The sequence below is a fragment of the Panthera onca genome, chromosome D3 (assembly GCF_046562875.1).
Source record: "Panthera onca isolate mPanOnc1 chromosome D3, mPanOnc1 haplotype 2, whole genome shotgun sequence".
Taxonomy (NCBI): Eukaryota; Metazoa; Chordata; class Mammalia; order Carnivora; family Felidae; genus Panthera; species Panthera onca.
The window spans coordinates 38,242,635-38,265,253 of record NC_138350.1 but is presented as its reverse complement, the minus strand read 5'-3'; the positions used below and the strand labels follow the sequence as shown (position 1 = coordinate 38,265,253).

Sequence of the window (22,619 nt, the reverse complement as noted above, 5' to 3'; positions counted from 1 at the left end):
GGCCAGCCGTTGATCGAATGCCCGTGGCTCATTCTGGCCCCATCAGCTGTGGCCTCACAGTTTGGATCAGTGGTGAGAACACATCTGCGTAGGAGGAAGGAACCACCTAGGCCCCCCACCTGGGTAAGGTGCCGAGGGCACAGCCCGCACTCACACAATTGGCTTCGTCCGATGTAAAAACTGATTGGTGCATCTATGGAATCCACTTGAAAGGATGTGGCATTTGAGAACATCCTGGCAGAGACCCGTAATAAAAATGCAGCATGAAAAAGTGCCTTCCAACCCCACAGAAGGCAGAACCAACCAGAGAAATCCTCAGTCTTGCCATTTACTTACATGCATCACATTTACTTGAAATTAATGAATCACCTACATGTTGTACATGGCCAATTGCCTAATTTTAAATGATGCAAATGTCCTCTATCCTAATTAGCGTTTACAAAATCATTCGGGTATTTCACAAAAGATGATGAATCGATTTAATTAGCTTTAAACTCTAAATGCCCAATATAAACACACCCAAGTCAAGAATGTGATGTAACTAAATTTGTCTTCAGTGTCTTTCCACCGCAAATCATTACCCACCCACATGCACACACACACACACACACACACACACACACACACACACACACACAGGCATCCCCATAGTCATGCGTCCCTGTGACACCCAGCCCACTCCCTGAGGACCAGTCTTCCACAGATGACACTGAGCTCAGAAGCCCTCCTCTGTTCCTCAGTGGAAGGTGTCGGGAACTCGACGCAAGTGGCTAATAATTGGTCTTAATTCTGTATTTATATCCATTAAAACCATGCTTCTAATGACCAGAGGAAGATCCTCCTGGTAAAAATTCACAATTTTTTCTCTCTAACGACCTATGTGCGACTGGCCTCTATTACATTAACCCTATTATATTCCAGTGGGGTTGTGTTTTAGAAAAGGTCGAGTGTTCCCGTTTCGAGGCAGAACCTGATTCGTGATTTTCCTTCGATCACGCGGAGAGTGTGGCAGACGTTGTATCCATAAGCAGCGTCTCTATCTCTGGTCTTTTCTCACTAAGTATGCAAATTACAGAAGTCCCTGTCAGGGCAGGCTAGGGCTCCATCACCACAGCCTGCCCACACTCTCCAAAATGCACAGTGCCCTGATGGGGACCGTGGAGCACATTTTTTATCTTTCCCTCCGATTGCTTGAGACTATAAAGACAGCATTATCATTCATCAATGACTAGCTTGTGGAACACAGAGAACAAGAACTAATTCGGGTCCCTTTATTAATGGAATGATAGTCTATTTTCCAGCTCTAAGTACAGGAATTTTCCATGAAGGACCAGATGTTAGCTCTCACTCATTTATGCCAACTGCTAACAAAGTTGTCCTGGCTGCCCTGCTTTACCACCGAGCAAGCCAAAGTTATATGACTTCCGAGCAATGGAAAGTCACAGCCTCTGGGTTTCCAGCTTGCTGCTAACACCCCCAAACCGATGCTGCTTTCCTATGTACTCCAACCAAATCAGAAGGAACGTTTTAGAGTTTCTAAAAGCTGGCGTTGAGATACAGAAGGCAAGACAGGTATTCGCAGGTACAGGACACTTCTAAGCCATATTTGAGTGATGCCCCACTATCTCCGCCATCACCCACATTAAATCAAGTACAGGGCATTAAGAAACACCCCTGACTGTGCCTGCAGTGGCCAGGCCGGTCATTTTGTAATGTGGCGAGCTACTGCCATAAACTACACAGAGCTTTTTATTGAAATGTTCTATAGAAGATGATGAGATAGGGGCGCCTGGGTGGCTCAGTCAGTTGAGCCACCGACTTCGGCTCAGGTCATGATCTCACGGTTGGTGGGTTCGAGCCTTGCGTCTGGCTCTGTGCTGACAGCTCAGAGCCTGGAGCCTGCTTCCGATTCTGTGTCTCCCTCTCTCTCTCTCTCTCTGCCCTTCCCCCACTCGTGCTCTGTCTCTCTCTGTCTCAGAAATAAATGAACATTTAAAAAAATTTTTTTAAAAAGATGATGAAATAAAGTTATTTATTGAATATCTGTATGCAGGGTCCTGTGGAAAGTAACAGAGGCCACTAGGCCAAAGCGTTTCATTCATGCATGCATTCATTCCTAAAAGAATTATGGAGCACTTCCTATATGGCAAACACTAGATTAGGGATAAGAGACTAAAATGTTGAGCAAAATAGTCATGGATCCTGCTTTACTGGAGTTTACAATATACTGGAAGAGTCAAGGGTTGATGAAACAATCAAACGGGTTTATAATTTTGCACTGGGGTACGTGCCATAAAGGGGCCCAGGGAGCCCACTGTAAGAGAAACTGATCTAGTCTGAGGTCAGGGAAGGATGCCCCGGGGAAGGGAAGTTTGGAGTTAACAAGGTATTCACCGATGAAAGGAAGGTAGCAGGAGCAGGAAGGGAAGAACATGTCAGGCAGGAAGATGGATGAAACCCAGGTGGAAATTCCCCCACATGTGTGGAGCGGGGCCCTGTGGGGAACTGAAGGCAGCCTCGGTGTCCCGGTGCCCAGGGGGGAAAGGGGACACCAGAGACAATGCCTAGGAAAATGGGCCGGCCAGGTGCTACAGGTCCTGGCAGGCTGGGAGGTGTTGGGCCACAGACAGGGTTTGGGGCAGGCCTAGAAATACAGACTGAATTTGGAAAGGCCACTGGGAAAAAAAAGAGAATTCTTTCCCTGGCCTCTGAGGGCAGGACAGACATGTGACTCACTGACTCAGTGTCCTAGAAAGCTTTTTACCTTGTAGAGCTACCTCATTATTTTAGAACATAATTTAGCTGATTACTGGGCTGCAATGTGTTATTTTTAGGAAAGCCATCAGGAACAGTGCCAATAAAACCTGAAAAGGAAAAGACAATTTTAAACCAGAAATCAAACTTGAGTAGGTCGGCCCAAACAAAGGTAATTTCGGAAAAGAACAACAAACAGGGAGGGTCTCATTTACCAGCTCTCAACACCAGCTATCCACAGTAATTCGGAAAGTGTGATACTGATATAGGAATGGAAAAATTGGCCAATGAAATAGAGTTAGAAGTCCAGCAACAGCCCTCCATATTCGAGGTCACTTGATTTGTGAAAAATAGGACACCGTAGTACAATGAGGAAAAGACAGTATTTTCGGGCAATGGAGTGGAGCCGGGTAGTTATTCACATGGAAACAATAAGGAGCTTTGGCTATCTCATACTGTACATTAAAAAAAAATCAGTTCCGGGGCGCCTGGGTGGCACAGTCGGTTAAGCGTCCGACTTCAGCCAGGTCACGATCTCGCGCTCCGTGAGTTCGAGCCCCGCGTCAGGCTCCGGGCTGATGGCTCGGAGCCTGGAGCCTGTTTCCGATTCTGTGTCTCCCTCTCTCTCTGCCCCTCCCCCGTTCATGCTCTGTCTGTCTCTCTCTGTCCCAAAAATAAATAAAAAACGTTGAAAAAAAATAAATAAATAAATAAAAATAATAATAAAAAAAATAAATAAAAAATAAAAAAAATCAGTTCCAAGCGCACTTCATATCTGTACTTGAAAATGTAAAACAATCTGGAGCACAGAGGCTGTTTAGGACAATGAAGCTACACTATGTGACACCGTAATGGCAGAAACAAGTTATTCCACATTTGTCCAAAGCCAAGTCATGTACGACATCAAGAGTGAGCCCTAATGTAATCTATGAACCGTGGGGGATAATGATGCATTGGTCCAGGTTCAGCAATGGTAACAAACGCACTAACTGTGGTCCGGGATATTGATAATGGGGGAGGCTTTGGTGGGGTGCATATGGGAAATCTCTGCTCCTTCCCCTTAATTTTGCTGAGAACCTAAAACTGCCCTAAAAGAAAATAGGCTTTGAAAGACTATCAAGCGTTTAGAAGAAAATCTCAAAGAACATCTTTATGGCGTGTAGGTAGGCAAGGATTCCGTAAGCAGAACACAAAAAGCGACAACCATAAAGGAAAACATTGCTGAATCAGACTAGACTAAACTAAGTGGCTTTTGTCAGGGAAACGTAGACATGGAAAAGGCTTTCCACTTGAGGAAGTCGATGTGAGGAAAATGTTCGTGAAACGCCTTAAGTATTTAATTTTCTGAACACCTGGATAACCAATAACCAAGACTGGGTTATGAGTTTAGAGAGACCCGAAAGGCTGTTCTCACCACCACGTAGATTTCAAGGCAAAAGTTAGCTACGGGTTTCCCTCCTTTCACCCCAGAAGACTAAGGAAATCAAACTTCTCCCCAAGTCCCGAGTTTCTTGCAGTCACGGGCAGCTCTAGAATTTCCATCAAGGAAGGATTTAGGAACGGCAATCCAGAGGAAGGAGAAATGAAGAATGTGTCCCAGATCTAGGGCATGCACAGCACTTTGCCCAGGACTGAGAAAATGTCCAGTTGCCATATCAAACAACAGTAGGTGTGACGGAGGAGATGGGGCCCGGCCACCCCGTGACAGTGATTGCCTGTCTCCTCATCCTTCCTAACCAGCTTACTTCTCCAGAGCGGCTATGTCACCCAGTGCCCATTCTCCCCTCCCAGAGCCACCAAACGAACCCAGCCCAGACTCCCGGCTCTTGGCAGGGAGAGTAGGTGGGGACAGCACGCCCCGATAGCCACTCTGGAGATATGGGAGTCAGGTGTTAAGGGGACAGAGGAGGTAAGCACCATGTGAGCCTCTGTCTTAAAGAAAGTGACAATACTAGACCTGAACAGAAAGCAAAGCAAACCTTGGAACCCGCGGGATCATGTGCTCTCTTCCCACCCTCAGAACTAGGTCTCTGCCCCCCAGCCTCATACCTCCACCCCCAGGGCTCAGCTTCCCCAGCCACCACCTGCCCGGCTGGGCCCTCGCTCAGTTCTGCAGCCTCTGCTGCCCCTTGGTGGCGACTCCGAGCACTGCCGCGGACCCAAGGACAGATCTCCTTTGGCAGACAGCTGTGAGCCCTGGTTCCTGGATAGCCTGTGCGTGTGTGTGGCGTGCGTGTGTGTGCATAGGGGAAATCCTTGACTCAAGAGACAAGACGACATGACTATGGTGATTTCACCAAACACATTGAGGATAACTGGCACGCCCGTGGTACTTTCTGACCACAAAAACTCTCGTGTGGCCATTCCCAGATTCATGCTCCCAAGGGTTCTGGAGCACCTGCAGGCAGATACAGACTGTCCTTGTTCAGGTGAAAACTGCTTGACTGAATGACCAGATCTCTTCGGTATCTGAGGAAAGATTCTGAGTTCCTAGGCAAAACTAGTCACAGGCTTTGCCTTCCTACCCATCACAGAAAAGGAAGGAGGGAGGGAAGGACGTTAGCTCTCTGAATGAGTTTAGAGGAATCTTTAAAAAACAAACAAACAAACAAACAAACAAAAACCCTCTCACACTGTCCTCCCTAGAAAACAGGCACCATTTTCCACCAAAGAAGGAATCAAATTCCCAGCTGTGACAAGTCAAAAGTCAGAAAGCACAAGTCTAGAATTTAACTAAATAATCTCTCAAAAGTAATTCTCCATCCCTGGAGGATATGGGTATACAGGAAGAACCCCAGAGGGCTAACCAGAGGACCATTGCACTCTGACATCAAGTAAACTCTTGTCTACTCTCCTCGAAGGAGCGGCTCCCAACCTTCAAAAGATGATTTCTTGGCAATGTCAAAATAGTTCACATATCCCCTCTTGACACAATGACAAAAAAGAGGCTATGAATTCAGTGATGCTTTTAGATGAATTTGAATGTTATTAATCACAACAGCCTCCATGTACATTTCAAAAATTGCAGTTCTGTGAGACTGTGTATTTCGCCCACAGAAAGAGTGCGGTGCAAATGTTCCTCCCCTGTCTCTCGAAGGAGCCTGCTTGGCCCCCAGGGTCTTTCTCGGTCCTCACCTCAGGCTAGAGATGTTAGAAGCAATAAAAGGTAAGCAGATGTTATAAACTAATTCCTAATGATGGAATGCGGGTGGCCCAGGGCACGGTGTGGAATTAGAAGCCTTCCACCCACTCTCCGCAAATGCTACCCTCTCCCAAATAGTTACTCAGGAAACACTTATTAAATGTCTAAATGTGCCAGGTTTGCACAAGACAGACCAAGTTTTCACCTTCAGGAAGGAAAGGATGGCTAAGAGTTCTCCCCGTGTTTAAGTACCCCAAAATATTTTAAGACTTAAAAGATTAACAGAGACTGGAGCACCTGGGTGGCTCAGTCGGATGAGCGTCCAACTTTGGTTCAGGTCACGATCTCATGGTTCGTGGGTTCGAGCCTCGCGTCGGGCTCTGTGCTGACAGCTCGGAGCCTGGAGCCTGCTTCGGATTCTGTATCTCCCTCTCTCTCTGCCCCTCCCTTGCTCGCACTCTCTCTCACTCTCTCTCTGTCGCAAAAATAACAAATAAACATTTTTTAAAAAGATGAACAGAGACCAAGAATCAATTCTCAGTTTTGTCTGTTAGTTTGCTTTAAGTAGAAAAAGGGATATTGTGTGGAGTCACTCACCTGGGCTCTCACTTTGTAAGTCCCGGAGCTGGGACTAGAACCGCATGCTCTGGAACCTTGCCCTGACACCTTCCCGCTGCTGCCCAATCTGCAGGAAGGCAAGGAATTGGCAGCTAGGAAGAGGGCCCAGAGACTATTCCCTTCTCTGCACAAAATGGAAAACACATATGCCGTTCTTTCCTAATTGTTTCTTTTTTCCACATCAAATAATTGCCCCATCATTACTCCTTCTGTTTGTCCTTCCACTTGGTCCCTAAAGCAGCCAGCGTAAAGTTGTTAAAAGGGAATCCAGTGCATCAGTCAAGTGCTCCAAATCGTCCTTGGCCTCTCACTGCAGGTGGGAAATGAATGAAAGCTCAGCCTCTCACCATGGCCTTCAGGGCCTTGCTGACCAGGCACCTGCCTCTTGTCCAACCCACACCCTCCCTCCTCCTCTCACTCGGCTTTGTATTAGACTCATGAAAGATGAGATGTAGTTTTGAAAGTATGACTAGCCTGTTAGCACTTACTCTGTGTCTCCATGTGCTCACGCGACTGTAACAAACACCATGGACTGAGCGGCTTAAACATCAAATGTATTTCTCACGGTTCTGGAGGATTAGAAGTCCCAGATTAAGCTGCTGACAGACTGAGTGTCTGATGAGGCCCAGATTCATGGTTCACAAATGACCATCTTCGCCCTGAGCCTTCACACCGTGGAAGAGTGGAGAGATCTCACGGAGGTCTCTTTACTAAGAAACTAACCCCATTCAGGAGGGCTCCGCCCTCACGACCTAATCACCTTCCAAAAGCCCCACCTCCGTGGGGCGCCTGGGTGGCTCAGTCGGTTAAGGGTCCGACTTCGGCTCAGGTCGCGATCTCGCGGTCCGTGAGTTCGAGCCCCGCGTCAGGCTCTGGGCTGATGGCTCGGAGCCTGGAGCCTACTTCCGGTTCTGTGTCTCCCTCTCTCTCTGCCCCTCCCCCGTTCATGCTCTGTCTCTCTCTGTCTCAAAAATAAATAAACGTTAAAAAAAAAAAAAAGCCCCACCTCCGAATCCCATCACCTGGGGGTTAGGATTTCCACATAGGAATTTGGGGAGGACACACATATTCCATCCGTAACACCGTGGGAAGCTGGGCAAGCTAATTTTTCCCCTATAAAATGGGGACAATAACAGCACCTCCAGCATCAGACTGTTCGGATTAAATAAGTGAATATATGTACAGAGCCGGGAGCCATGACTTGAAGTGAGCAGTACCTAAGTGCCTGTTAAAGAAATAAAAATAACAAAAGCAAAAGGAGTCTGGATCCATATGGTTTCCAAGCAGCCTGTCTTGGTCTAAGATTTAAAACCTTTACACAGGGATTCGACCATTGTAGCGATACTGCATTTAGCTTTCTGACATTAGTACTGAGAAGAAAGCCTCACATAGGCAACACCCGGCCCAGAAATCTCTCCTTAAGAGGGAATAAACACAGGGCACCTGTGTAGCTCAGTAGGTTAAGCCTTGGACTTCGGCTCAGGTCATGATCTCGGGGATGGTGGGTTCGAGTCCCACGTCGGTTGCTGTAGCTCGAAGCCTGGAGCCTGCTTGGGATTCTGTGTCTCCCACTCTCTCTGCTCCTCCCCGCCCTCCCCCCCCCCATACTCTGTCTCTCTCCCAAAAATAAACATTAAAAAATTATTGAAAGAAAAAAAAAAAGGGGAACAAAGTTTCTGCAGCTGCCAGAAATTCAACCCAAAACATCCCGTCCACTGATCACACGGCCAGGGCTTGGCTGGGCTTGGTGTCCACCTTCCCAGCCGGAGCACCGGCTCCCTAGGACATGAGCCGGGTCTGTCTTGCTCAGCGTTCTGCCCCCAGGACCCCAGCACAGCACTGGCTCACGGCGGACACTCGCTGTTGGTGCAAGGAATTATGGTTGCACTAGTTTTCCGGTTTCCGTTTTCCAATCTGTCCCGGCTTTCTTTCCCCTCTCACTCTGCCACCATTAATTTCCTGCTCTTGGCCTCCTTTGCTCCGTTTTGCTGCTCCCCTGCAATTAGAGTTCAAGCTCGGGAGGAAACAGCTGAAGAGATGCTCTCTTGGCGTGTGAACAACAGTGCAGAAAGCAGCCGGGAGTAAGAATATCAGAAAGGCTGCTCCAATTCCCCGGCCACGTGTAACTAGGCCAATTAGCGTTTAGAAATTTTACAAGGTCATCTCTCTTTTCCTGTCTCCCTGCTCTTCTCCACGCTCTCCTCCTTTTGCACCTCTACAAGCCCCTCCAAGGGGTCAGTTCTAGTTCCCTCCGTTTGATTTCGAATACTTATCAGAAGTAGGCAGTGTGAGAACAGCTCCCTTCGGTGGGGTCCGGGATGGTGCCAGGTGGTGCAGTTCCTCCTGGGTGACCAAACACTCTCCATGTTTATAAACTCCCTGGGCCCTGCACACCTCGGGTCCATGGGCTCCCGGAGGCTCCGTGGCCATCCATTTGCGCTGAGGGAGCCCCAGTCCTAGAGGTGTGTGCGAATCTCATCTCTGGGCCATTCTGAGTTTGCCTGAACAAGCCTCAACTTTCTCATACATTTTTAAAAAAATTTTTAATATTTACTTATTTTTGAGAGAGAGAGAGGGAGACATAGAATCCGAAGCAGGCTCCAGGCTCTGAACTGTCAGCACAGAGCCTGATGTGGGGCTTGAACCCACGAACTGTGAGATCATGACCTGAGCCAAAGTTTGACCCTTAACAGACTCAGCCATCCAGGTGCCCCCTATATATATCTACTTTTTTAAGTGTATTTATTTATTTTGAGAGAGAGAAAGCACATGAGCAGGGGAGGGGCAGAGAGAGAGAAGGAGAGAGAGAATCCCAAGCAGGCTCTGCACTGTCAGCGAAGAGCCGGACAAGGGGCTCGATTCCACGAGCCATGAGATCATGACCTGAGCCCAAATCAAGAGTCCGACACTCAGTGAACTGAGTCACTCAGGCATCCCATCTTTCTCATATTTAAATCACATCATATGCGTGAAATGGCTAACAAGTGAAAATGTTTCATTCGTTGTTGTTGTTATTGTTTTTAATTTTGAGGCAGGGAGGGGCGGAGAGAGGGAAACAGAGGATCCAAAGCGAGCTCTGTGCTGACAGCAGGCAGCCCTATGTGGGGCTTGAACCCACCAACCCTGAGCCAAAGTCAGACACTTAACTGACTGAGCCACCCACGTGCCCCTGACTTCATTTCTCTAAACCAGAGGAATGAGGAGGCAAGTCCCCACTGCTTCTTCAAATTGGACAGAAACATACAAAATTTCTTCTACTATCAGTTTCCTTGGGCAAAATTCTATTATGTGTGGCTTTTCTCGTATTTTACCTTTTTTATGTAACCATGAGAATCTTGGATCTCGTTACTGTGTTGGGGTTAATTAGAAGAAAAGAACAGGTGGCTGGAAATAGAAAAGGAAAGGAAGAACAAGATCAGATATTTTATGTCTTTTTTTTCCCCCTAGTGATATTTCAGAAGGAGAAAGAAGCTGAAGGAAAATACACGCAGACTTCGGGCATGTGTGTTAGAGCTATGTTGACAGGAGGCTCCTCTCGCAGGTCCTTCCCTGCGTCTCGGGGCCCTGTGGCTGCCGGCAGCACCGGTAGTGAGCATCCGTCTAAGATCCAGTTTGGGAAAAAGAAGAAAGGGAAGGAGGGAGAGAAAGAGGCAAGGAGGAAATGAGAAACAGTGTCTCCAAGAAGGCAAATTAGCTGCCCCCAAATAAAATCAAATTACATGCACCTAAGGGAAATTGTAGACGGTGCCTTTCAAAGTGTCTAGCAAGCTATGGCAATAGAAATTAATTATACAAGACACATTATAACCAGTTTCAGATGTAAGGGTTAACACTGACATACTTTGTCTTTTTTTAAGGACTTTTTTTAATGTTTATTTATTCTTGAGAGAGCGAGAGAGACAGAGAGGGCTGGGGAGGGGCAGAGAGGGACGAGGCAGAGGATCTGAAGCAGGCTCTGATGTCAGTGCAGAGCCTGATGCGGGGCTCGAACTCACAAACTATGAGACCATGACCTGTGCTGAAGTAGGGCACTTAACCTGAGCCACCCAGGCACCCCAGATACTGACATACTTTTTAAAGAGTTAACTGCTCTCGTTTTGCTTTATTTAGTGGAAATAATACATATGCATGGGTTTGCCCAGACAGACTTATAGACGACCATTCCTCTCATCTTACTTTTCTCATGAAATCTCAAGTTCCTCAGCCACAGATTCTTCCACCATGATTTTTTAGCTTGTTTAGCCATCATTCCATATAAGAACTAGGCACTAGTGGGGGTCTCCGCGCCCACCGAGTGCCCTCTCCAATCACACCCTCTCCCTGCTAACGGTCAACAATTTCCCGAACTTTCTCATAATTATTCTCTTGCTTTTCTTACTTTTTAAAGTTTATTTATTTTGAGAGAAACAGAGAGTGTGAGCAGGGGTGAGGCAGAGAGAGAGGGAGAGAGAGAGAGAATCCCCAGCAGGCTCAGAGCCTGACATGGGGCTCAATCTCATCAACCAGACGCCCTTATTCTACTGCTTTTCTTTAATAGTTTGCTATATATTGTTACCCGTAGCTCGAGCTTGATCATCTTCACTGCTGCATAGCAACCCATTTAACAATTAGATCAAAATGTTTATTCTCCCACTAATAGTGCTTGGCTTGACTCCAGTTTTTAACTATTATGAATGATTCTGCTGCAAACATTCTCGATTTTGCCTATGAAGGCACATGTGCAAGAATTTCCAAATCTTGAAATCTTTCGAATAGACTTCCGGGTTGTAGACGGTAAGCATGCTCAAATTCCCTAAGCATTGCCAACGTGTTATCCGAAGGAATTGTACACACTTACACTCCCAACAGCAAGGAATGTTCCCACTGTTCAAAATCCTAGTCAATACCTAGTATGTGTCATATTTTTTTAAAATTCCCAACCTGGTAAATGTGTAATTATATCTCCTGGATTTAATTTGCACTTCCCAGAGACCTAATGAGGTTGAACATCTTTTCAGAGACTATTATGATTTCCTCTCTTATGAAGCACCTATTTATTCTATTCACCTATTCGCCCATTTTCCACTGAGTTGTTTTCCTTTTCTTATTTGCTTTGTGTATATTCTGGTTACAACCCCTTTGTCACTTACACGTGCGGTAAATATTTTCTCTCTGTGTGTGTGGGCTTTTTCCTTTTCCTCTTAACGCTGTGGGTTCAACAGAAATTGTTTATTTTAACATAGTCAAATCTATCTCTCTTTTTTTTTTTTTTTTTTTTTTTTTTTTTTTTTTTTTTTCATTTCCATTCAGTGATTTCTTTGGGGGTTTGAGCTCACTCCTGAGTGTACCAAGTTCTTTTGGTAAAGGGAAACATGAATGAGAAGCCAAACTTTTTTCTTTCAATGTGTTTATTATTGCCTTAGAGAAAAGAAGGCACAAGCATTTCACTTTGTTTTTGCCATTGAGTGGAATGGACTAGTCAGAACGGGATATAGGATATATAGGAATATAGGACATAGGATAAAGGACAGGCATCAGAAGAAAACGCTGGAGAAATTGTGCAGTTCCACTGTATTTTGAAAAGTGAGCCAGACAAATAAGTGTGGCAGAAAAGCCAGGCAAGAGAGCAAAGACAGCAGTTAATTGGTTGATATTATTTTAACCACAAGAGTGCTAGCAGCCAGAAACCCCAGAACAAATCTAACCAAGTCGACTAGAGTACCCAGAGCAGATGGCCCTTAGACCATGAGGGCTGCCTTGACATAGGACCTCAATTTATAGTAACAAACTTATAATGAGGATAGTCACAAGCAAATGAAGGAAATGATAATAAGTGATGGAGCCCTTGGGGTGCCTGGGTGGCTCAAACTTCTGACTTCGGCTCAGGTCTTGATCTCACGGCTCGTGGGTTCAAGCCCTGCATTGGGCTCTGTGCTGACAGCTCAGAGCCTGGAACCTGCTTCGGATTCTCTCTGTCTCTCTGTCTCTCTCTCTCTCTCTGCCCTTCCCCCACCTTTGCGATCTCTCTGTCAAGAATAAATAAACCTTATAAAATAGGAAGAAAGAAAGAAAAGAAAAGAAAAGAAAGGAAAAAAGAGAAAGAAAGGAGAAATCTTTAAAAGAGAGAGATGGAACCCCTCATGTTTTGGGAAGGTCTGGGCAGGGGTTGTACCAGAGACCAAAAGAAAAAAAGTTACGTTATAACCAATATGGAAAGGATTTATGTGGAAAAGGGCTAACCTCAATCTGCACCCTCTGAAGAGATTCTAGGGACTGAGGGCAAAGTGAGCAAAAATAACAAATTATGTAGTTTCACAGCTACATTGTCTCACCTGACCTATTTACTAGCAACTTCTCTTAGAAACCCCAGGAATCAGGAACACGGGGCTAGGACAAGTGGATCTCATCTCCCAGCCCCGTGTGTAAACATCCAGAACAATGAACGCAAAGAACCCCTTGCTCTGATCGCTCTTTCTGCCCTTGCCCTGGGGGCTTGGGCCCGCTGGAAGAAAGAAGTGATACAGGGAGTCATTCAAACATTTATTGAGCACTACAGTGTCCAGGCCATGTGCTAGGCATCAGGGACATTGAAATAGTCTCCATTTTCTGGCACTCAAGATGTTCACAGAAGACACAGGATGTAATCTGGTTCTATGAACAAGCCTTTTAACTCCTTAGCCTGGTTTGACTCTTCTTTCCAATTACAATAGAAATGCCTTCCCAGGTAGATTTCATTGGGCAAATATGAGGGTAAAAACTTATAATATTCAAAGGCTATAAAGAGTTGGACGTGAGGGGCACCTGGGTGGCTTCGTCGGTTAAGCGTCCGACTTCGGCTCCCGTCATGATCTCACGGTCTGTGAGTTTGGGCCCCACATCGGGTTCTGTGCTGACATCCCGGAGCCTGGAGCCTGCTTCAGATTCTGTGTTTCCCTCTCTCTCTGCCCTTCCCGACTCTGCCCTTCTCTCTCTCTCTCTCTCAAAAATAAACATTAAAAAATTATTTTAAAAAGAGTTGAGAGTCATATATACATATCACATCACTAATATATTTATATGTAAGGCTGAAGGGCTTCCCTCGAATTCTGCCATGAGTTTGAAATTCTCATTTTCACAGCTGTCTCTTTAGAAAGGCCTGAAAGCAATGCTACCAGGGGTGTAAAAAAAGAAAGGGCTTCCCCATCATGGCCCAGGCGGTACAAAAGGACAAAGTGATCAAGAGGACGACCTGGTACAGGAAAGATCAGGCTGCAGGCAGGTCAGTGAGCGTCTGGTTTGTTGTTCTCAAACTCTGGCATCACAAGCACAGCCTGGGACTGATAGATATGGCAAAGAAGCTATGGAAAGCAGCACAGGAATTTGCATACTTAACTGCGCCTACAGGTGACTCCGATACAGGTTTCAGGTGGTCCGGCCTGTCATTTAAAGCTTGCCTTCAGGGTCGCCTGGGTGGCTCAGTCGGCTAAGCGTCCGACTTCGGTTCAGGTCACGATCTCGAGGTCCGTGAGTTCAAGCCCCCGCGTCGGGCTCTGTGCTGACAGCCTGGAGCCTGTTTTGGATTTTGTGTCTCCCTCTCTCTGACCCTCCCCCGTTCATGCTCTGTCTCTCTCTGTCTCAGAAATAAATAAACGTTAAAAAAAAAAAAAAATTTAAAGCTCGCCTTCAGTCTGTATCTACGGAGCGTGAGGAAATTAAATGCCTAAGTGATTGTTCACAGTTTAGTTACTTAATGGGGACAATCGAACAGATGATACAACCCAATGTGCAAGGTGGCCTTTCCCACTTACTAAATTAGCTAACTGCCAAATCGGTGCTGTACTTTGGAAAACAAATCAGGCGTCAATCATCCACAAGGTTGTAACGATTAATTTCAAAATTCTGGTACTTCATCTCCCCTTTCTCTGGGTCTCAAACCAGGATTATGGAAATTAGCATTATTTTCAATTTAATTAGCAGCATTTTCAGCATCAATTATAGTTTAATTTGTCAAAGCACTCAGGTTGGTTTTGTTTTGTTTTTTTTTAGTTTTTTTAATTTATTTTGAGAGAGAGGGAGCACCCACGTGGGGAAGGGGCAGAGAGAGAGACAGAGAGAGAATCCCAGGCAGGTTCTGCACCACCAGTGCAGGGCCCCATGCAGGGCTCGAACTCATGAACTGCAAGATCATGACTGGGGCCAAAGTCAGATACTTAACCGACCGAGCCACCCAGGTGCCCCACAGCACTCAGGTTTATTAACAATAGAAGAAACAACCTTTTGTGGAGGGGAAATGGAACTGCTTCTCTAATTGTTTGGATCACTGAGAGACAGAAATATTTCAAGTGAAAAATACTCAAATTCTACTGTGTTGTGAGGTCAAAAGCATCACTGGCTGGAAACAACCTCAAATTAGAAGGTTTTTTTAAGTTTATTTATTTATTTTTGAGAGTGGGGGCGGAGAAAGAGAGAGAGGGAGAGAGAGAATCCCAAGCAGCCTCTGAGCTATCAGCACGCAGCCTGATGCGGTGCTCGATCTCATGAACCATCAGATCATGACCTGAGCCGAAATCAAGAATCAAACACTTAACAGACTGAGCCACCCAGGTGCCCCTAGAAGTTCTTATCTACGGAAAATTTTCCTATCTTGTAAATGCACTAAATTCTTTGAATGTTAAACTAAAGTCATATTGTCTTCTTGGCAGCCTTCAAGGTATTTATCTCAACACCTGACTGGAGTTAATAGGTATGAATTCAAATGGGTTCCAAGAAGCATGAAAATTAGAAGACACACTTCTAAATCTCATGAAGCATTCACAGGTGAATCAATCTAGAACATTTGCAAATCATAAAAAAAAAAAAATGCTGGCAGATAATGTTATCGATATGTGTGTTCAGAAGGCTGAGCAGTATGAGTCAGTATCTTTTGGATCCATCTGGTAAACTTATGTGAATCACATAATGTACTGGGCAGTTTATTTTAAAAATTCACTAGTACAACAATCATGCCTTTTTAGAACACAGGGGGTTGTAATTCTAACGGATGAACAGAAAAGATCACTACACATTGGAATACATCTCATAGGCAGTGATCGCACCTGTACAAAAGTGCCCCCCTTGTCTGTGGCTTCACGTTCCACAGCTGCAGTTACCCACGGTCCACCATGGTCTAGGAAGTAGACGATTCTCCTTTTCTCTCTTTTTTTTTTTTTATTAATATTTGAGTTTTAAGTAATCTCTACACCCAATGTGGTGTTCGAACTCACAATCCCGAGATCAAGAATCGCATGCTCTCCCGACTGAGCCAGACAGGCACCCAGATGATTCTCTTTCTGATGTAGCCTCAGAAGGTCAGTAGCAGCCTAATGCTACATCACGATGCCTACACCATTCATGTCTCTTCACTTCATCCTATAGGTATTTCATCATCTCACATCACAAGGAAAGTGACTACAGTACAATAAGGTATTTTGAGAGAGAGGGACCACCCTCACATAATTTTTAATAGAGTATATTATTACAATTGTCCTATTTTATTATGTTACTGTTGTTAATCTTTCACTGTGCCTAATTTATAAATGAAACTTTATCATTATCTATGTATATAGAGGGAAAAGCATAGTATAGAGAGAGTTTAGTATTATCTGTGGGCTCAGGCATCCACTGGAGGGGTCTTGGGATGTATCTTCCATGGGGCACCTGGGTGGCTCAGCCAGTTGGGCGGCTGACTTAGGCTCAGGTCATGATCTCACAGCTCTCGAGTTTGAGCCCCACGTGGGGCTCTGTGCTGACAGCCTGGAGCCTGCTTTAGATTCTGTGTCTCCCTGTCTCTCACCCCTTCCCTGCTCTCATTCTCTGTCTCCAAAAAAAAAAAAAAAAAAAAAAAGATAAACATTAAAAAAAATTTTAAAGAATGTATCCTCCATGGATAAGGGGGAACTCCTCTATTTGGAAAATACTCTCTAGTCATGTGCAGAAAATCTAGATCAAGATGAAAACAGGATGGTAAAAAAAGAAAAAAAAAAAAAAACAACTCGTATTTCAATTTAACACGCACATGGAAGTGATTTTATATAAAATCATGCTCCCATAAGGGAGGGGATAAGTTAATTCACAGCAAGGTGATAAAAGATGAAAAATATACTCTATTAGTACCTTTCTAACCCATTAATTGAATAATTTTCAACTCATCGTTTAAACTACAACTCCTAGTATGTGCAACCGTTGTCTCTAAAGTGTCTATTTGAATCCATCACCCAGATAGGTTATAGAGCATGAGATCTAACTGAGGAAATATGGATCAGTGCAAAGGGCCCACTAAAAAAGAAAGACGAGCCCAGCGAAACATTTTATTGAAATGTTTCAATCTGTGTGTTGCACTTATCAAGGGAAGACGCCATCCAAGACTTTAACTGGTACCTGATACAAGCAGATAAAACAGGTCATCAGCTACTGGCTCCTCCCCAGGCTCAGCTCCTACCTGGAGAGTGGCAAGGCCTGCCCGGCAGACACCTGTCGACACTCCGGGATGAGAGGGAGCAAGTTGCAACAAAGCACTTTGCTTCCTTGTGCTCTGCCTCCTCGCTGTAATTACAGGACGAACTTAAAGTCAGTATGACAATAACGACATCCTGGGGCTGCATCCAGTTCAGATTAAGCAGAGAGGAGGGTTCTCAGAGATGGGATGCGAGGTGTTGTGATCTGAGCCCTTGTTCTCCCCCGTTCATGTGGTCCTTCAATCTAATGGAAGGAGCTTCACCAACACGTCCAACGAAATGCTTCCCATACCAGCTAAGAATATCTCCAAGCTGGTGTCTCTAAGGAAAAGAAAGGTGGAGCATGGGAAGAGCAAATACAGGTCTCACGTCTCTCCAGTTCTCTTTCTTTCTCAAAAAAAATTTTTTGTAATGTTTATTTATTTTGAGAAAGCGACAGAGCACAAGCAGGGAAGGGGCAGAGAGAGAAGGAGACACAGAATCTGAGCGGTCAGCACAGAGCCCGCCGTGGGGCTCGAACCCACAAACTACGAGATCGTGACCTGAGCAGAAGTTTGACACTCAATCATCTGAGCCACCCAGGTGGCCCAGTCCGAGCCTTCATGTCACTTGTAAATAAGGGAGCACAGCTGACCCTCAGGAACCTTCTCCACTCAGTGATCCAAACAGCCCCTGCCAGTTACCTGCTCCTCGCAGAAAAGAGCCCACAGTTTCGAGATAGCAGACCCCACACAGGGCTGAGAAGTAGTCAGCTTTACCACTGGCCCACCGAGTAACTTGGACAATTCACTTGACCTAGACGGCTTCAAGCATCCTTTCCTAAGAAAGAAAATTCCCCTAACATTCAACATTCCAAAATGTGCTGTGCAATTATTTTGATGTTATTATTTTCACTGCTTTTAAACTATCTCATTTTTACCAAATTAATTAAAATGCAGACAGCTTCCAGAAAGATCATAAGCATCTATTGGTGAGAAGGTTCCCTGAACTAAATAACAAATTCCCTAAAGTGTCGTGTTGTTATCAATCTGTAAGCCCCTCTCCAATTCATTACGATATTACTGATTATGAGTAGGAATTAAAATGCATCTTGGTGAGCACTGCATAAAGTATAGAAATGTCGAATCACTATGTTGTGCACCTGAAATGAATAGAGCATTATTGTTTGTCCACTAAAATTATAATTTTTTAAGACTCCTCAGGCACTAATGAGTTGCCGACACTTCCCCTCTTGTTTTGCCCCAGGAGACAGAGACAATGTCTTTGCTAAACTCCCTTACTTTGCAAGCCCACATCCGGTATGTAGAACTGGGGCTCAGTGCTGTTGCCTGGGGCAAGGCACCATGTTGTGTCCCAAAACAGAAAACCCAGTTCTCGGCATCACCACAATCACCGCATACTTCATGGAGTAAGAACTATATTTAAACCACATCTCAGTGATAAACTAGAAGAAAAGACAAAAGTTGTTGATAAAAATCAAGTCCAGATAGAAGAGTCTGCTCAACATGAAGGAAAAGAAGATCAGAATCTGATTTTGCTGCTGGTTCCTATTTCGCTGTTGCTCAAAATGACATTTGAAATTGTTTTCTTAGAAATTGGCAGAGCGTGATTTAAGGTTGCAAGAATGTTAATCACAGTGAGCATCTTGAGGAACTCTAAACCAGAGTTCACAAAAACATGGGAGCATCTGTTTCCTTTCGAATCGGTTATAGGCACTTCTTTTAAAGATGCCTCTGCTCCTAAAGTCACATCTTCCATAATGTTTTTCACTATCTGCAAAACGTAGCACATGATTGGCTTAGGTGACAGTGACTAGTAATTTGCTACGTTAACATACATAGATGTGCTAGTTATTAAAGAATGGTTCCGAGTCTTTATCGTATTAAAAAAGTGAAAAGAATTGCATGACAGAGGAAGGACATCCTGGGTGATTTTCATTCCTGAATGCTAAAACATTTTTAAAGTTACATAATAATTAAAGCGGTATGATCCTAGCACCAATGTAGACAGATGGGTAAATGGAACAGGTGAGAAAACCTGGTACCTGGAATTTGGTAAAGATGGTAATTCAAATGAGCAGAGAAAGGTACGGAGAAAACTGGATAAATTTTGTTTCAATTTTAAATCTCTAACTCCAGATGGAGAAAAAAATGATGAATTTTTTTTTTAATGAAGAACATACATCATATACACTAGAATTGATACGTTTGGCTGGAGAAACGCCATGGAGAGAAATAGCTCTGGGGGTGGAGGAGGAAAAAACAGAAATAACAAAATAAAAAACAGGGGCTCTACACGAGCCGATGATGATGGTATGTCGTGAACTAAATGATGTGTTTTGGTAAAATTCAGCACATTTGAGGTCAAAAGGAAAGAAGGAAGAAAGGGAGGAAGTGAGGATCAAAAAGAGATGGTGAACATATATCTGATCTTGGGAAGAAAAAGTCCTTTTCAGAACAAAAACAAGGGAAGAAACCACAACAAAGAAGATTGGTAAAATTTGTGACACTGCAGTAAAATGTGTATGTCAAGAAAACCGTAATAATTTCAAAAGGCGATAAACTGGAGAAAACATCTGCTCTATCTATGAAAAGAGGCTGATATCTTAATATGTAAATGGGTCTCACCAATCAGTAACAACCCCAATAGAAATATGAGTTATTTATATAATGAGTTAATTATAATGAAATGCAATGAATATAATTATAATGAATGAATAATTTACAAAAGAAATAGTCAAATTGATCAACTAAGCACAAGCATTAGCCTGTGTACCTTCCAAAGTATAAAAATACAAAAAAGGAATGCACTCGCAACCATGAAACTGAAGGCACCAATAAAGAGAGCTCTACAAATTTCTGGAAGAAGAAAAGCACATGGGATTGAGTAGACATGGGAGATAGAAAAAGCCGGAGCCTGGAATATATCAGAAGAAGACTGCCAAGAAAGTGAGCTGCAGTCAATCCAAAAGAGCAGAGAGACTCTGGGATACACATGGGATCAGAATGCTCGGTACTGTGGAGGCAGAAATACGAAGTAGGATTCAACATACAGAATGATGGAAAACACCAGCCGGCAATATGCATTCATCCTCCTTCTTCAGCCCGGTCCTCGTCCAGAATAAAAACATGATAGTATGCCTTTCTCCCTAGGCAAATAGAAGACAACAATAATAATAGTAAAATGATAGCTATTCTCTGCCTCATGTCCACAAAATGGCTGCAATGGATCCACGTATTGGATCCTCATAAAGCAACATTCAGAGGCAGAAATGTGGATTCCTTCCTCCTAATGACTACCACCACGAGGTAAGAATTTTCTTACTAGGTGCCTTCCTCCCTTCCCCTCGCTCTCCACACAAATCTCCACCAGCAGGCCGCCTTTCTTACTTCTTTGGTTGTATGGCCAAATCAATCACTGGCAACAGTAATGGGACCATCACCATGGCCTAGGCTAGTCAGCATTTACCTGAGTCAGATGGGTGAAATCAAGACTCTTGTACACAGATGAAGAAGACATGCTTTTGTGAAGCCACGTCAATGTTGCGAGCTCTGCAGAAATGCTAGGCGACATCATCCCATCAAGAGCTTGTAACAATTGGGGGTGCCTGGATGGTTCAGTCGGTTAAGCATCCGATTCTTGATATCGGCTCAGGTCATGATCCCAGAACTGTGGAATCAAGCCCCGCATCTGCTTAAGATTCTCTCTCCCCTGCCTCTCTCTCCCACTCATGCTCTCTCTCTCTCTCTTTCTAAAATTAAAAAAAAAAAGGGGCGCCTGGGTGGCTCAGTCAGTTAAGCGTCCAACTTCAGCTCAGGTCACGATCTCGCGGTCCGTGAGTTCGAGCCCCGCGTCGGGCTCTGGGCTGATGGCTCAGAGCCTGGAGCCTGCTTCCGATTCTGTGTCTCCCTCTCTCTCTGCCCCTCCCCCATTCATGCTCTGTCTCTCTCTGTCTCAAAAATAAATGTTAAAAAAAAAAAAAATTTTTTTTAATTAAAAAAAAAAGAGTTTATAACACTTGAATTTACAACAGAAGTGGTGTTTTTCAGGGCAGATTCCCATAAACCATTGCCAACAGTGGTAAAAAAAAAAAAATAACCATATAACTGTGTTTTGAGTTTTATGACACCGTTCTGGCTGTACGTTAAATGTTATATTTTTCACTAGTCCCCAGTGCAAACTTTTTCTTCAGTCTGGTTGGTGCCAGAATACACAGCAGGTTTATTTCCCCATCCAGCCTTCTTCCATATTCTCACCCATCTGAAGTGCTCTATGCCAATCTTTGCAATAAAATTCCTGGTGCTGCTGCTGCTATTTGCAGCCAACCTTTACTGAACAGTTGCCATGTTCCCGGCACAGGTAAGCACATCTTGTGCCATGTGGGCAGGATAGGGTCACATGCACAGCTGACCACAGAGGAGACCACGGTTTCCCTGTCCCCCCAACCCAATCCCAACATGACTTCCCTGCATTGAGGTTGCAGCCGGAGTTTTGTCACATGTGCTTTTTTTCTTTTTTTCTTTTTTCTTTTTTTTTTTTTTTTTTGAGAATTGTTAGCACACCGTGTTCACGTCAGTTTCAGGTGGACAACTCAGTGAGTTGGCAAGTTTCTAAGTTATAAGCCACAAGTGTAGCTGCCACCTGTCTCATTGCATGACTATTACAACATCATCGACTGCATTCCTTATGCGGTACCTTTGATTCCCGTGATCTGTTCGTTTCACCACTGGCATTTGGGCAACATGGATAACATACAAGTACCTGTATCTCCACATGAGGGAACTCTCAAAAAGGTGGGGTGGGGAAGGACTACATAAAGGGCCTAAAGGGGATGTATTAGTCAGGGTTCTCCAGGGAAACAGAATCAAATAGATGGAGATATAGAAACAGATTACAAATAGGGATAGGGATGGGGATGGTAATGTGGCTAGGGATACGGATACGGATATGGATATGGATACATCCGTAATAAACATTCGCCACTTTGGTCTCACGGCCCTAGTTCCTCCATCGGATGGATGACTGTGCAACTTAACCTCTGGGCTTCAGTATCCTTGTGCTTAAATTAGGAGTTACACTGGCAACTCTAGAATTCTGAGTTGCTACTAACCAAAGGATTTATACAGCCCCCTAGCACATCTCACAGTCTCCATAATAACACTAGCACATTCATTTATTATTTAATATGTGTTCAACATTTTATGTATAAGTTGACTCAGAAGTTTGTATTTTCCAAAACTGACCACAGCAATAGCTCTGGTCCCCCGTGTTCTTTGGAAACTTGCCATCAGTCATCAAGAGATGGAGTCTATTTCTCTTCCCCTTGAGCTTGTGTAAACATTTGTGACTACCTCAATTAATAGAATATGGGAGAAGGGACATGGCGTGACCTCCAAGGACAGGTGATACAGTTTCCACCTGGCTTTTTCTCCCTGAGGATGCTTGTCTTGCAAACTCAGCCACCATGCTGTATGGAGATCCAGGCCACATGGAGAGGCCATATATAAGTGTTCCCACCAACGGTATCCATCTAAGATCTTAGCTGATGGCAGGGCACCTTGGTGGCTCAGTTGGTTGAGTGTCCGACTTCGGCTCAGGTCATGATCTCACTGTTCCTGGGTTCAAGCCCCACATCAGGCTCTGTGCTGACAGCT

General features: G+C 44.5%; 1 protein-coding gene across 2 annotated transcripts in view; it reads right to left on the bottom strand.

The window, feature by feature from the left end:
* AKAIN1 (A-kinase anchor inhibitor 1) overlaps positions 1 to 22,619 on the bottom strand; it is a 90,939-nt gene that overhangs the window by 10,592 nt on the left and 57,728 nt on the right. The gene's annotated exons all lie outside the window — the stretch shown is intronic.